The 17,038-nt window shown below is 37.4% G+C and overlaps 1 protein-coding gene and 1 pseudogene across 25 annotated transcripts in view; one reads left to right on the forward strand and one right to left on the reverse strand.

Annotated features, from left to right (window-relative positions):
- LOC135967185 (large ribosomal subunit protein uL6 pseudogene) overlaps positions 1-11,115 on the forward strand; it is a 56,867-nt pseudogene extending 45,752 nt beyond the window's left edge.
- Positions 1-17,038, reverse strand: part of DLG2 (discs large MAGUK scaffold protein 2) — a 2,233,585-nt gene that overhangs the window by 1,183,701 nt on the left and 1,032,846 nt on the right. The window lies entirely within an intron of this gene.

Genomic DNA, 17,038 nt, shown 5'->3' on the forward strand with positions numbered 1-17,038 from the left:
GAAGCCAAATGAGAGATTCAACTGCAGAGTTCATTTGATCACACAGGCAGAAGTGCCTAGGAAAAGTTTCTACTCTTCATGTGAAAACTTTGAAGATTTCAAGTTCTTCCTTAGGTTATAATATTTAGTAAGTATTCTAACAATCCCTCTGTCATTCTCTGTTTTTTCAGGAGAGATGCTGGGCCCATCTTATTCATTTGTGTGCCCACTACCTAACAGAATTGGCAAATTAGGTGCTCACATACATACTCAAAAGCTCAGGCAAGGGGATATGACTGAGAAATGGAAGAAAGAAAAGGCAGACAAATGAAGAGAGGGAGAGGAAGTTACAGAGATAGCTGTTAAGGGGGAGAAAAGGAAAAGTAGATTAAAAGAGGGAGGAAAGAAGAATAAGAGAAAGGGAAAATGGAGAATAAGTTCCACTACCTTTTTCTCATAAAGTTTACAAGAGACGGAATCTTAAAATAAATATAAAACACCTCCAAAATATTCATAGTTATTGTCAGGGTGAAGCCCCTCTCCAGACAGTTGATGACTCTTAGAACCACTGAGGTACAATAGAGACACATTCCAGATGTATCATGTCTGCTTTACCTGCCCCTTGCCTTGGTCTACCTAAGAAGGATTTCAGGCTCAAGTAATGAGTGATATTCCTCAACCCTTTCCCTTACTGACCCATCAAGAAATCCTTAATGCCACCCAAGACCATCATCTATTCAGCCTCAGCAGATCCAGTGATTTCCTAATAGCCTCTAGGGTAGGGGAAAGACAGCAGGAGCCTATGTCTGAGTAAATTACTCAGAAGGGGCAACAGAATCTTGTAGAAACCATTTGGAACATTTCTCCAGCCCTTTTTTGATCCTGAGGTTAGGTTTGGGGTAGCTCTTTTTTGCTACTATGACTCTTTCCTCCTTTGATCTGATTTTCAATCCAACTCTCTTTTGCTTTAGAATTTGCTGTGCTCTTAACTGCAAGGCCTTCATTTTCCTAACATTTTTAAACATCATAAGAATTTAAATGTCACTTGTTCTATGACAAAAGCAGAACTCTTGAGTGTGAGAACAATAAAAAAAATTAAAAATAAATGTATGATCTTATTTATTAAATAGAGCCACTGATAGTATGCTAGACTTTTTAATGTGCATTGACACATATATTGATTGTCTTAAGAATAAGATGATACTGTACATAGTTTCTAATCTGATTTTTCTATCTGAATAATACATTATAACTATTTTCTTTCATTAAAAATTCACCTCAATATTAATCTGATGGCATAACTCTTTATGTTCCAACAATTCCTTCTAAGGAAGCAGGGAGTGAAGAAAGCTCTGGAACTCTAGCAGTCAGCTTCACTGTTCACTTTAGCCTGCACTCACTTTCCTGACATAGCATAGCAGCCAGTCAGAAGTATCACCTTAGCACTTGTTTGGTTTTTCTGTTTGTTTCAGGAAATATTATGCCAATTCTGTGAACTTGGTCTGGGTGATTCTTAAATGCATAAATGCATTTCTCACACACAAAAAATGTTTTGTTTCTACGGTGAGCCATCCCCATGGAGTATCAATGTAGAAAAATGGGTGTTTTAATGGTAAACAAGGCTACCAAAAGTAATGGCAGGGAGCACATTGCAAATAATTCACTAGATTATGTGTGTTCCTTATGGAACAGAGACTCTATCTTCTCCATTTTTATTTCTCTTAGGCTTAGACCAGTAATTAGCCTATATGAAAAAATCTAATCCATTAAGAAATGTTTACCTAATGAATGAATGAATAACTAAGAGAATGGGCATAAACGATAATTAAGAAGACTGGTCATAGGATAATAACATTTCCTGACACTATCACATTATTTTGGGAAAAATGAACAGTGTGCTGTAGAGAAAATGATTTAAGATTTAGACAAAAATTAATCTTAAGACACATAACAGAAATACAGCGTTACTAATCCTCTGTTTTCTGTCAAATTGTCACAATAAAATGTCCTTACAGAAATGTTGCTGTGATCAAATGAGACGACGGTGTAGTGAACCAGGGAAACCTGGAACTTCAAAGTGTCATAGGATCTCAGCACCAAGACGATATTACAATAGGCCATACTTCACTACTACCCCCCTGCACAATACATACACATAAAAAGACAACAATAACAATACAACAAAATAAATATCTTCACTGAAAAGAAAGTTTTGAAATGGGTGGCAAGGAACATAGGTACCAGCTGGTGCTATTTCAGGTAACATGAAATAGTAGAAAAAAATAATAGATTTAGGAGACAGACCTAGGCACAAATTTTGGTTCTACCACTTCTTAGCTGTATAATTTTGGTCAAGTTGTTTACTTCTCTGTCATAGTTTTTTCTTTGGTAAAATTTTTATAACAACTCATGCTTCCTGGGATTATTATGAGAACTAAATAAAAGGATGAGAAGTCACTAACATCATATGTATTCAATAAATGTCATTTCACTCGCTTTTCCTCACTGCCACACCCCAGGCTTTGCCTGAACCAGTGAGAAGAAGATGTTATTTATACTAAGCAGTTTTGCCTAAGGCCTTGCCTAGTAGCAGACCTGAATACCAAACTGCCAAATGGAAGTTTTCTGTGTTGAAATATGTATACCAGACTTCAAATATAGAACTGAGAGGTTATTCTATCAAAAGCTTAGCACTTGTCAACAAGAACAGCAGACTCCAGAGATCCTGTCAGTCTTGGTTTTTTTTTTTTTTTTTCCAAGAGAGAAGCAGACAAATCCTTATTGATCATTCTACCGAGGTAGCGCTAACCCTCCAAAATAATATATTTAAAATCACAAGTTATTTTATGTTTGAAGAAAAAAAATTACTGGAAATAAGACTCTTTATTGAGTCTTTTAGTTTTAAGGTCAGTTGACCTAGAAAAAGAAGAGTGCTCCCTTTGAGAGTAGAGTGAAACTCTGACTGAAAAGGAAGAGGCACACTGGAACATGTAAATTTGATCCCATTTTACAAATGGAACTAAAAGGAGCATTTACCATAGTAAGCTGACAGCCTTTAGTAAAGTCAGGTTTAAGTTTGAAGAGTTCCAACTTCTACTAAGTTAATCATGTCTAGCAGTGCAGACAGATGATTCAAGCAAATTTCAGACCGCTCTTCTAATACGGTTAAGCCATCCCTGAAGGTAAATGTTAAAACTATTTAATAACTGAAGCTTCAGGCTTTGCAGCTTGGGCTTTGCCCTTAGACTTTTTGGTTGCTACTGGAAATAGGATTATATTTTAAAGTTTCTTGTATCAGAAAAAGCAACACTCCAAAATTTTTACATCCTTTAGTTTTACTGCAAGCAAGCTCCTATCTTTGGGTAATATGGATCTTTCCTATTCACAAATAAAAGGACACATTAAATGTATGCCTTCCTCATAAGTCAGTAGCTATGAATGACTTTGAGCAATTCTATAGCTTTCCTTTCTTGAGTAAACTCCTCAGCATCAAATAGGACTCTGCTCCTGAGATGAAAAGAAGAAAGGCTGGGTACCCAGAATAATTCAAATAAAATGATGTTTATGATCCATGTATATTAACAGTGTAGCCATTTAGAGAAAGTCAGGGCTATTTATAATCATTCTGGACTTTCTCCAATCAATTATTTCCCTGTTTGAAACTCTTCAGTTGCTCTTATTTTTAGAACAAAGTTCAGACTCCTCAGCTTATTATTCAAAACTTTTCTTGATCTGGTCCTTTCCTACCTTTCCCAACAGCATCTGAAACTCTCACTTTTTTTCCCTGGAGATTTCGTTTCAGCCACAGTTAACTACCAGCCATTACCATGACTTCTCTGTGCTTTTTTCTAACCTGTTTCCTCTTTCTGGGATATGCTCCTCTTCTCACCCACCCATACCTCCTGCAACACAGATTTCTGGGGACTAAATATACCCTACTCATTCATTAAGAATCAACTCGTGCACCACTTACTCCAAGAAACATTTCTTGACCACCTCCTCTTCCCCTCTCCCTGGACAACAGGAATCTGTCCTCTGGTCTCCCACAACATTGTTTATTTTTATCATAGCATTTCTTACTGTGTATTATGACTATTTGTCAAAAAAATGTTTCTTGAAGGTAGGCTCTGTGTCTCATTCTTCATTAAATATTGATACAGAGCTGTCACACGGCAGTTTCTCAATACACTGTCATTGTTGTTGATGAATGCTGACTATGGGCCAGGCTTGTTTCCTAGAAACATACAAGTTCAGGACCATCCTTATGATGTAGGAACTGAACAAATCACACACACTGGCCTACTCTCATTGTTGGGTTCTTAGTAAAATTTGGACTGAGTGAAATAACAAAGGCAGCTGTAACAAGAAAATAATAATAATAAGCAAGTACTCACAGGCAGCTTGCTGTCTCACTGCAATAACTGAAGCAGGATAATGACGAGACTGGAATTATTGGCACATTTAGCCATATTCTTTAAAGAAAAAAAAATACATACATACATACATACATACATACCAAAAATGCTCTGTACAGCTGCTCTATTTGCACTTGAGGCATCTGCAACTTAGGCACTAAAACATATGTGAAGAGTATGTCAGGCTATTTGGGTTGAGAAACCTGGATTTGAGATCCAACTTTGTTTGTAACCATCTGTATTGCCCACAATCAGCCCCTTCATCTCCCTGATTCTCAGTCTCTTCCTTTTACATGATCTTTGATCTCCTTTATAGTTCAAAGGTCTCATTCATTTTGACATTCTGAGCTGGTAGAGCCCCTGACACATATAAAGTATTCAAAAATACATAATAAATAGTTAAATTAAGTTTAGCCTAAACTATCTACTTATTTTAAGTTCATACTAAAGATTTCTTCATATATATATAGTGGACTGTAACTTAACTGGATGTGTAAACAGAGTATAACCTACTCTTTTATCAATCAGTTTCAGCCAATCACAGGCAGACAACCATTCAAACTGTGTTCAAATAAGGCAAATGCCAAGTTGTAAACAATCCAGCTGTTTCTGTATCTTACTTTCATTTTCTGTATGTCACCTTCATTTTTCTGTCCATAAATCTCTGACCATACAGCTGCCCAGAGTCTCCCTGAACCTATTCTGGTTCGAGGGACTGCTCGATTTGTGAATTGTTCTTTCTCAATTAAACTTTGTTACATTTAATTTATCCAAAGTTATCCTTCTGACTAAACGAATGAATAAATGTCACTCTCCTTCCCCATATGCTTTTGGGGTTTTGCAGAATGATCCATAAACCATGATAACGAACTTGAAGGAGGCTGTGTCCTACAAGCATTAAGAGCTTCAGCAGCTCCCACTTTCCTCTCAATCTGCTTAAACAAGCCTTTTAACAAAGTAGCACTGGAGCACAAACTGGGGAAATACTGGACATCCTCAAGGCCAACAAGGAAATGGAGACACAATAGATGAAGATTACAGGGGCAATCCAGAAGTTCCTCAGAAAGGCACAATAATTCAACCCACTAGAGGAGAGGATGCCAACAGGGACCTCTGCAAAGAGCAAGTGATCCTTTGAAGAAAACAAAGCTTTAGTTTTCCTATGAAGTTCTTCAGAGAAAAGCAAAACAATAATAGGAAACTTTCCTTTAGCTCTTCCCAGGCAGCGGGAATTTCAGACAGAAGATCAGCATATTTGCCCTTAAAAGCCACAGCTTGGGTGTGCCCATGTGACCATGCCCACTGGGCATCTATTGGCAGGAAGTCGAATGCTGCCTTTCTGATAAAGGCTTGATGGACAGCCCTTCTACATTCCTTACCCACCCTTCTTTGGGGCCAATACTGATGCCCGTTACCACTCTTGGCTTTTAACCTAAAAGCCTGATGCCTACTGTGGTCTTAATTTATTGCCCAGTAGATGCTTTAAAAGGAACACGAAAAATATACAGGCATGCATGGAAAGCTAAAGCATTTAGAACTTTGAGCATCTTCCTTGTAATAAATACCTAATACATATGTGTTAAATAGATTATTTGAACTATAAATATACAATTATTATTATATAATACTTGTATATGTATTTTCTTTCCATTCAGCTATGCATTTCTCTCATTATTTTGTTTAGGACATTAACTATGAAGATAGAAACAAATACAGAAAACAAAGCACCTGTATTTCCAGGCACTATATTAAGCCGTCGCATACATTATTTCACTTAATTCCCTCAAGGACTCTGTCTTCTTTCTCATTTTACAGATAAGGAAAGTAAAACTGAGAGAAGTTAAGTAACCTCCTCCCACCAAGATCACATACTAAGAAAGTGGTATGGCCAGGATTTGAAGTCTGCCTTTAACATCTATGCTCTTAGCCACAACACCATACTGCCAAATGCTTCTTCATACATTCTTCACACAAAAATGTGTACTATGGCATTTAACAATAAATAGTTTATTCCTTAATTAAAGGATAAATGAGAAACAGTGAAAAGCCAAGGACAAAATGTAGAACTTGGTAGTTTACCATGGTTTCAGAAAACCAATGAGACATTGTTTGGGAGGAACTATGTTGGTGTTTCTGAATGACTAAGTTAGGGTACATGTATAAATTTCCCTTTCTACCCTTTGCTAATCTGGACAATGAAGATTAAGTTTTTTTTTTCTTATAGAATATGAGTGAAACAAATATATAGTCACAGAAGTATGTATATGCACGTGTGTGTGTAAAAATCAAAGTCTGAAATACATCTTTTGAGCCTTCAGAGATTCATTTGGCCTAGAAATAGCCACAGTCCTCCCTAAAATTCTAATGCCTAGGATTTATATGCTCCTTCCACAGATTAAGAAGTATTGCACAGTAGTATTACTATGACATTGAAGTTAAGAAGACTAGGATTCAAATTCTGATTCTGCTACCTACCAGCTGTGCCTCCTTGGCCAAGTTATTCAACTACTAGTGGTCTGGGTTTCCATTTCTGTGAGTTGTAGAGAGTAACATCTACCTTGCAGGATTATTATGATGTTTAGAGATAATTTTTGTAAAATTCTTACTGTCATTTTGGGTAAAAAACAGACACATAAAAATGATGGTTTTTATTATTCTAGGTAGAGGACACATCATTTTCCTGTTCTGGAATGCACACCTGACACACTGCTACTCATTATGTAAGTCTTAATTCAAATGTCATATTTATTTATTCTATTAACATTTCTTAAGAAAATAATATAATGCTCTTTGCTATTATAAGGTACTTGGAGAAAAAAATTTAAAACTTAAGATCTCTGATCTCAAGGGATGCCCACTTTTATTTTTTTAGAGGATGTTTTGCTCTTGTCACCCAGGCTGGAGTGCAGTGGCACAATTTTGGCACACCACAACCTCCCCCTCCCGGATTCAAGCAATTCTCCTGCTTCAGCTTCCTTAATAGCTGGGATTACAGGTGCCTGCCACCACGCCCGGCTAATGTTCTTCTTCTTTTTATATTTATTTTATTTTTTTTTATTTTTTATTTTTTTGTATTTTTAGTAGAGACAGGGCTTCGTCATGTTGGCCAGGCTGGTCTTGAACTCCTGACCTCAGATGATCTGCCCATCTCGGCCTCCCAAAGTGCTGGGATTACAGGTGTGAGTCACTGTGCCCGGCTGGGATGCCCACTTTAATGGACAGATTAATAGACCATTATGTGAAGTGTGGTAAGTGTCCAAAGGAAGCAATGTCCAGTGGGCTTTTAAGGCCAGAGGACAGGCTACAAGGAGAGTCAGAGAAGTCCACCTCGAGAAGCTTACAAGGAGTTTCCCTTACAAAGATTATAGCAATGATTATGAAAAGTTTCCCAACACCCCCAGGCTAAGTGATCACTCTTTTCTGTGAACCTACCACATGATTTATATCTCTATCACAGCATTGTTCATATTGAACTGAATGTTTAATTACCTAGCTCTGCTGCTAGACAGTGAACAACTTGAAAGCAGTTGCCATGACTTTGACTAAGATGAATTTTCAGCATCACCCAAAGGTTCTAACCTAGAGAAGCAGCTTGATAAATGCCTGAAAGAACTGAATTGAATTGTCATGGACCTCTGAAAAGGCAGGTGGTTAAATAGCAGGACAAACTATAACCCCAAACTGCAGCTGCTTGGGATTGAAGGGAAACAAGAGAGGGAGAAAGATGACTTCATTTGTTCTTGTCTGCGAAAGTTCAGATTCAGAGCAAAGCAATGCCAAAGGCAAAAGTGCCAGGCACTACTCTCTAGACACTTCAGCTCATTTTGTTCTGTGGTCTGTGATTGAACTCTAATATAAATCTGAGGTCTATGGCCTGAAATGGTTCTTAGTGTGAAGCTTTTGGTTTACAGTGTAGTGCAGTCTCTTCAAAACATGCACTCTGGAACAAGTAAGAGGTACAAATTTGATTCTTACAAGATTTTCTAGCAGAACTCTCAAGTTTTTGTGAGGCTTAGAAAAAGTTAAACATTTACAACATGCCAATATAAAGCTCATTTAGCCTCTGCTAATGACTTCAGTGACTTTCTTAACTATGTTACTTTCTGTCCGGTTTCTCTACCTCATGTTTGCTTTAGAGAGCTGGAATGAAAACTTGTTTGCTTGGTTGGCGATTTCATCTTTGATTTAGCAGTTCCAACCTCTACTTTCATTTTGACCCAATATTAGATGTGTTGTTCAATCCATTGTCTTGAAATCTGTCCAGATTGCAAATAAGCAATTTCAACAAGAGTAATAAAAATGGACAGAACATAAGGAAGAACATCAATTGTAATCTTTGCTTAACCTCCTGTATGGTCCAAATGTGTCCTTGGCACCAAATGGAAGGTGAAGAGGAAATATAAATAGATAACTTTCACTAAAATTCAGTGATTAATAGTAACATAGACAAGATGGGGAAGAGAAATAATATGAGTATTTAGTGTGTGTTTACTATGTGCCAAACACTGTCCTATGTTTTCTCATTTACATTCGATGGCAACCTAACAAAATAGGTGACAGTCCCATTTTTGCAAGGGAAGAAGTTTAGACCCAAAGTAGTTAAGATGAATAATCATTTAAGATTAAAAGCAACAAAATGATGGAGCTATAATGTGAACTTCTTTGTCTGTCTGGCTTTCATGTACATACTTTATCCATTATAAAGTTAAATGAGTGTTAGTTTTTTAAATTGTTCAACTAGCCATACTTTTTGTTTCATTATAAATTTAATAATAGAACCACAGTCTGAAGTAGAAGGAATAGAGGAAATCAAATATTCCAAAGACTCCATAACTCATCATGGGACTTAACACAGAATTTCTGTATTATCTTCAGAAATTATTAGTTTGATTTAATATTTAGTGTGTGGGGTGTGTGTGTGTGTGTGTGTGTGTGTGTGTGTGTGTTCAGCAAATTAGAGTTTTGGTCAACATGCCATTAATACTGCATTAATAGAATTCCAGTATAACACTTCATACCTTCATTAGCTTGTTGGCTATCATTACCAGCATATTTATACTGAAATACTGAATATAATTCAAGAATCTCTATTGGAACTTCTGGGATACCCAACCTGAGGACCACTGATAAAATCTGACAACACTCAGTGTGATTTCACATCACGTCTGCATGAATATACTCAGCTTATGTCTTTAGCTCTCTTTAACTTTTTAATTTAGTTATTTTATTTTATCAAGTATGTTATGAATTCCTTCTCATTTATTTAAGTTTCCTCATTCAATAAACCAATATTACTCTAATAGGATCCCAGACTCTAGCATTTGGAAAGAGTTGCTTATTTTTGACATTTTGGTCTAATATAATCTGAGTGTTATTTTTTGAAATTGTTCAACTAGCCATAATTTTTATTTTATTGAATGTTTTGTACTGAACATATTTTTCATGTTCTGAAATGGCAATACAACTGCAGCATATTCCAGATATCTCTCTGTGTGTGTGTCTGTGTGTGTGTGTGTGTGTGTTTGCCTAAAAGTGACCTTTTGATTATTTTCTTTTTGTAAAACCAAAGAATCATTAAGGCATCCGTAAATAAAGCATAAAAAAATAATAGCAGTTGCCATCTTATAACACTGACAGTTTTAGTACTTATTATAAAGGTTTGCTTGACTTCAAGCCTTGTACATTGTATGAAGGAACATTAGACCATTTAATTCCAGGGCATTGGTGAGGTCATAAGGCTAATTACTAAGACTAAAACCCAATGCTCCTGAACTTATTGGCTAACATCTGCCTGCTACTTGGTACTGCCTCTGGAGTCCTAATTTCAAACATTATTAGCGGCTCTTCCCAAATTAGCAAAGAAAGTCACACATGGGCCTTGGGTTCCTCAATGCTAATGTTCCCTCCCAGGGTCAGATATGCTTTCTCAGTTCCCTTTCTTCTTGATATATCCAATTCCTTCCTATGCCCAGTATGCTTCCCACTCTCAGGCTGCTCAGCACATCTGTCTGAGTAGGCTTCCTCATCCCTCCAGACTGACAATAGCGTCTCCTCATCTCCCCATTCTATTAATTTCCTGAAGATAATAAGCCTATGAGCTATTTCAATTCTAAAATTTTTACTTCGCTCTTTGCCACATCTATGGCAAGAATGAAGACTTTCTTAGCAATTAGACTGTCAACACTCCAGAAAACATCAACATTACTCTGAAGGGACACACAGTTATTGTGAAGGGCCCCAGAGGAACCCTGTGAAGGGACTTCTGTCATATTAATGTAGAACTCAGTCTCCTTGGAAAGAACAAGAGGCTCCAGTTGACAAATGAAGAAACATAAAAGACCTGGCTACTGTCTGTACTCTTTGTAGTCATGCACAGAACATGATCAAGGGTGTTACAGTGGGTTTCCGTTACAAGATGAGGTCTGTGCATGCTCACTTCCCCATCAATGTCGTTATCCAAGATAGTGGGTCTCTTGTTGACATCTGAAATTTCTTGGATGAAAAATAAATCCTCAGGGTTCGGATAAGGCCAAATGTTGCTTGTTTGATATCTCAAGCCCAGAACGATGAATTAATCTTTGAAGGAAACAACATTGAGCTTATTTCAAATTCAGCTGCTTTGATTCGGCAAGCCACAATAGTTAAAAACAAAAATATCAGAAAACTTTTGGATGGTATCTATGTCTCTGAAAAAGGAAAAGTTCTGCAAGATGATGAATAAGATCTAAGAGTTGTCCAGCTACAGAAACAAGATGCTGGATGATTCCTAAGACCTATTTGTGATATATAAATGATGCAATAAAACACCTATTGATGGCCAGGCATGGTAGCTCACACCTGCAATCCAAGCATTTTGGAAGGCCAAGGCAGGTGGATCACGAGGTCAGGAGTTCAAAACAAGCCTGACCAACATAGTGAAACCCCATCTCTACTAAAAATGCAAAAATTAGCCAAGCGTGGTGGTGCACGCCTGTAATCCCAGCTCCTCAGAAGGCTGAGGCAGGGAAACATTTGAATCCGAGAGGTGGAGGTTGCAGTGAGCCGAGATCAGGCCACTGCACTCCAACCTGGGTGACAGAGCAAGACTCTATCTCAAAATAAAGAAAAAAAAATGCATATATATAGAGAAAGAGATTTGGAATTTTTTTTTACATTTAAAAAATAAATAAATTTTTTATTTTATTTTATTCTGATCACTTTTCCCTCTGGGGAAACTGATCTGGGGAACCAGGTGTTAGAGTCACACACAGTCAATGGTCTCTTTTCCTTAAGATCATAATAGTACAGTAGTTACAAGGACAGACCTTGAATCCACGCTTTCTGAATTTCAATCCCAGCTTCTGCCTCTCAGCTGCATATCCTCCAGCAAATTATTCACACTCTTTCTGTCTCAGCTTCACCATATATAAAGTGAAGATATCAATAATGCCTTTTTTTTATTATTATACTTCAAGTTCTAGGGTACATGTGCACAACGTGCAGGTTTGTTACATATGTATACATGTGCCATGTTGGTGTGCTGCACCCATTAACTCGTCATTTACATTAGGTATATCTCCTAATGCTATCCCTTCCCCCTACCCCCTCCCCACAATAGGACCTGGTGTGTGATATTCCCCTTCCTGTGTCCAAGTGATCTCGTTGTTCAATTCCCACCTATGAGTGAGAACATATAGTGTTTGGTTTTCTGTTCTTGTGATAGTTTGCTGAGAATGATGGTTTCCAGCTGCATTCATGTCCCTACAAAGGACACAAACTCATCCTTTTTTATGGCTGCATAGTATTCCATGGTGTATATGTGCCACATTTTCTTAATCCAGTCTGTCACTGATGGACATTTGGGTTGATTCCAAGTCTTTGCTATTGTGAATAGTGCCACAATAAACATACGTGTGCATGTGTCTTTAGAGCAGCATGACTTATAATCCTTTGGATATATCCCCAGTAATGGGATGACTGGGTCAAATGGTATTTCTAGTTCTAGATCCTTGAGGAATCGTCACACTGTTTTTCACAATGGTTGAACTAGTTTACAGTCTCACCAACAGTGTAAAAGTGTTCCTATTTCTCCACATCCTCTCCAGCACCTGTTGTTTCCTGATTTTTTAATGATTACCATTCTACCTGGTGTGAGATGGTATCTCATTGTGGTTTTGATTTGCATTTCTCTGATGGCGAGTGATGATGAGCATTTTTTCTCATCATCACTGATGTCTGTTGTCTGTTGGCTGCGTGAATGTCTTCTTTTGAGAAGTGTCTGTTCATATCCTTTGCCCACTTTTTGATGGGGTTGTTTTTTTCTTGTAAATTTGATTGAGTTCTTTGTAGGTTCTGGATATTAGCCCTTTGTCAGATGAGTAGACTGCAAAAATTTTCTCCCATTCTGTAGGTTGCCTGTTCACTCTGATGGTAGTTAATAATGCCTTTTTAAAGAGGGTTATGTTGAAGATGACATAAATTAATTCACATAAAGTCTTTAGGAAATTGCCTAACCCACAGCAAGCACTCAATAAATGGTAGCTATTATTAGCTACTATTGACTTCCTTCAGAGATGTCCTTCTCAGTTGCCCTTCACTTTGATCTCTGGAGATGGACTTCTCAAAGATTCCCCTTCCTTATGAATCCATCCTTAAAACAAGCTCAAAGCCTAATGATGAGACAAACTGCATGTTTCCAGGAGAGTCAGCAACTCTGGGGTGCTTCAAACTTGATGTTTTCCTGTACACTAGCCTGGGTTTGACCTACCCCTCCCTGGATGCTTTGCTTTAGTGAGGCAGCATAATTTAAATGGGTCCAAGGCCAGACTACCCAGTTAAGAACTCTGACTCGATTCTACTTTCAAGCGTGGATTACCTCAGGCAAGAACTTAATCTTGCTGTGCATAATAACAGTACCTAACTTATGAGGTTATGAAGATTATATATTAGTTCAATATTTGTAAAATTCTTAGAACATGACCTGCATGTAATAAATTATATATGAGTTTGTTGAATAAATGCCAGTTGCTATTAGAAGAAGTAGAAATGTCCATTTTTGTCAAATAATGAAACTGTGCATAAGCGGATATGTTTTATATATATATACACACACATACATATATATAGTGTGTGTGACATATGTATGTGTGTGTGTGTGTATGTGTGTGTATTAAAAAAGACAGGTTGACTCCTTTATAAGTTTCTACAGGAGCTTGAATTATCAAACCTTACTCCTAAATTACCACTAAAATTTCCTCAATGACTTTCAAACTTACAGTAACCACATTCATCCAAGTAACATAGCAAAGTCCTGAAAAATAATACTTAGAGTAAACTAAAGCCAACTCCTGCAGCCTCGTATATACGAAACTTTTCCTACCTAAATTGCATAGGAATAAATTTGTATGGAGTATAAATCAAATACAGATAAATATGTTTTGCAATAATGAGAACTTTTAAAGTGATAGAGATACACCTCAAATTTCTGCAATCACTCATAGATCAAAGAAATTTCACATTAAATAGCTCCTATGTACCAAGCACCACATTAAGTTCTGGGCGTATAATGGGAAACAATAAGAATGCTTGCCTTCCTGTTGCTTTCTTAATTCCTATCTCCTTGTAGTCTTGATTGTAAGATAGAATCCACCATAAAAGAAGCAGAAGAGAAGACATGCACCTGCCTGCTGCGCTACCTGTTAACCAGGGCTAGAGGTTCCCCACTCTACGTGGACAGTTTTACCTCCTAGTTGGAATGAAGCAGAGAGGCAGACTAAGTGTTTGCCTTTTTCAACATAATGTGCATTGAACAGTCAGTGTGCACAATTTTGTAGTAGCCCTGAGAAATGACACAAAGAAAAGACAAGGTCTTTTATTTTTCTATCAAGAAACCCCAGAGAGCACCTGCAAATTGATTTAGCTATTTTAAAAGAATCAATAAAAATTACCTATATAAAAAAGAATACTTAAAATAATACTACAGTAATTTTTTCCTCTCCGGTACTTTTTTTTTTTCTTCTCCAGTCTAAGCTGGTGGTTAAAGACAGTGAAATATCTTTCATTCTAAACTTAATTCCACTCTATTCAAGCTCTGGCCAGAGTTAAATTGATTTATTTTCCATCACCATGTATACACCTGTTAACACATTTTAAGGTAGATTCTCTGTATCTCTGGGTACACAGTAGGCACTTTTGAGGCTGTGCTAGTTACTTGGGTGTGGGGGGCATGATGGGAGGTGATTAGACTGCCAAATCAGTCTGTCCAGGAAGGCCTACTCAGGAATTGGGCCCTTTTAATGAATTTCATGAAGATGTAACTTTCTAAAGGAAATCTCTGTGGACCACAAACAAGTAATGCAGTTTTTGTAACTTCTTCCCTTAGAAACAGAGAAAGCAGTTATAACCATTACATAAGCAGCTTCAGAGCATAGGATGTAGAATCTGATGACCGAGCTCTTTTATTTCCCAGGTGTTACCCCAGTTTCCTCACCAGCAATACTAAGGGACCAAATAGATTTCCTTTGCAGAAAAATCATAATGCAGGTTAGTAAAATCACCATGTACACTGTAAAATGTTCTATATAATTATTAGTCCCTCAAATCTGGAAGGATGGTTCTCTTAAAATAGGAGAATCTTATCTCTTACAAAGCAGAGATTTCACCCATACCTTGATAACAGTTTAGACCACTAATTGCTTTGGTTTTTTTGTTTGTTTTGTCTTAGGCCAAGACTTCTGTACAGAAGAAGAGGTGTGTAGGGCTTTTAACTTTCCTTTCGCTACTTGGCAGAACAACAGAAATGCTTCTGTAGCCAATGGGCATACAAGTCTGCTTCTTATAAAGCAATGTCTGATATTTTTAAAATATGACAAGGAAAACAACCATAGGAGCAACAAGGTGTTAAAGTCTTACCATGTGTTGAATCATTGTGCCAGGTAGTTTACATATGTTACCTCTAATCCTTATAATCACCCACGTAAGTGTTGCTGTATCATTCTCATTTTATTGATGAGTAAAGAAGTTCAAACAGTCAGTATCCTGCCCAGAGATACAGAGCTGATAAGCAGTAGATAGGGAATTTAAATCCAAACCTGCCTGTTTCTAAATGTATATTTTTTGCTTCCCCAATACCTGGCCATCTATACATGTAAAGGCAGTACATTAAGAATCTGGAAATCATTCCTGAGTTTTCCCGGGGGCTGAGATGGGTCTTTTTGAAGGTCCATCTACGTACTCTAAGCCTATCCCACTGCTTCATGTGAAATGAACCTCAACCCAATTCAGAAGAATGAGAGGCTCACATCTGTATGAGCATCTCCTAGTGTGAAATTATTTCTTCACTTCCTCCAGCAATGAGATTACCTTACTTCGCTACCTGGTAAAGTTTTCTTTCAAAAGAGCATCCTGAAATTATAGTGTGCAAGGCACTATAAACACATGTAAGATGTCTTATTGGTATGAAGTAATTTTTTAAGCAGACCAAGAAAAGAAAATGGGGAGAGTGGGAAAATAATAATTCTTGTATGTACAAAATAATGAGTGCTCTGTGGGTGCCTGAGCACTGTGTGGCTAACACAGGAGATTTGGATGACTAAGTCAAAGGCCTCTGCCTCATCCTCTGCCATTGTTTCAAGACACACAAATTCTCTTGAATTTGGAACCTGCAGTGCTAAAGAAACACATAGCTCTCATTCATAGAAAAATCACACTGCAGCACATTCTCGATTATCTATACACCTGCAGAGTTGCATTAAGAAAGTTAATATCTTAGCATGGAAAATTTACCTAAGAGTTTCAAAACCATGACCTTACCCTCCAGGCACTCCTGCTTTCAAAACTGGATACAGACGAAGCAGTCAGGGATAAGAGAGAGGGAACTGGCTATGGAGGGAGACAGGCTTTGTTCACATTCTCCATATTCCAACTACTAGCTATGTGCTCTTGGACAAACTATTGAACGTCTCTGAACCTCAAATTATTATCAGTAAGATACGGGGTTATAATAGGTACCTTTTCTAAGAGTTAAATAAGATATGTCAAGTAACTATCAACATCTGATATATAATGGGGCCTAAAAGAAGGTTAGTTATTTTTGCCCAAAGCCTGAGGAGCAGATTGTAGCTCACTTCTTCTGAGAGTTTGGGAAAGGTTCTCATCGAACACAAGGATAAGCTATTAAGTGAGCATCCATAATTAACTTTAAAAATGTTTTTGCATAGAGTGGTGAGCACCACAGGTTAATATTTCCCATGCTTGATTTTATTAATTGCATGCACTCCAGTAGAACATATTTCCAGTGAGGCATCTCCGCAACTGGATGGACATACGAAACCTGGTTCACAACATTCAGGCTAACTCAGTGAAAAGAGCTACACAATAATTTGTCACTTTTCTTCCACAATGATGATGGTGTGAGACATCTTCCGGAAAATTTCTGAGAAGTGGGTCAGCTCTGAAACATCTAATGCTTTGTTTTGGATTTTTCTGTTTGTTTTTAGTTTTCCATAAAAAGCAAAGCTGTGGACTCTTAAAAATTTTCAAGGTAGGGGTGCAGGTGTATTCTCTAGCACTGGTTTGCAGTGGCTAATAAGAAACTATGTGGCTTCAAGTAATCTATGCACATAGTAGATGGAAGAAAATAACCCCTTTCCCCTAAATACAGGTTA

This window comes from Macaca fascicularis, chromosome 14 (assembly GCF_037993035.2).
Source record: "Macaca fascicularis isolate 582-1 chromosome 14, T2T-MFA8v1.1".
In the NCBI taxonomy this organism is placed as follows: domain Eukaryota; kingdom Metazoa; phylum Chordata; class Mammalia; order Primates; family Cercopithecidae; genus Macaca; species Macaca fascicularis.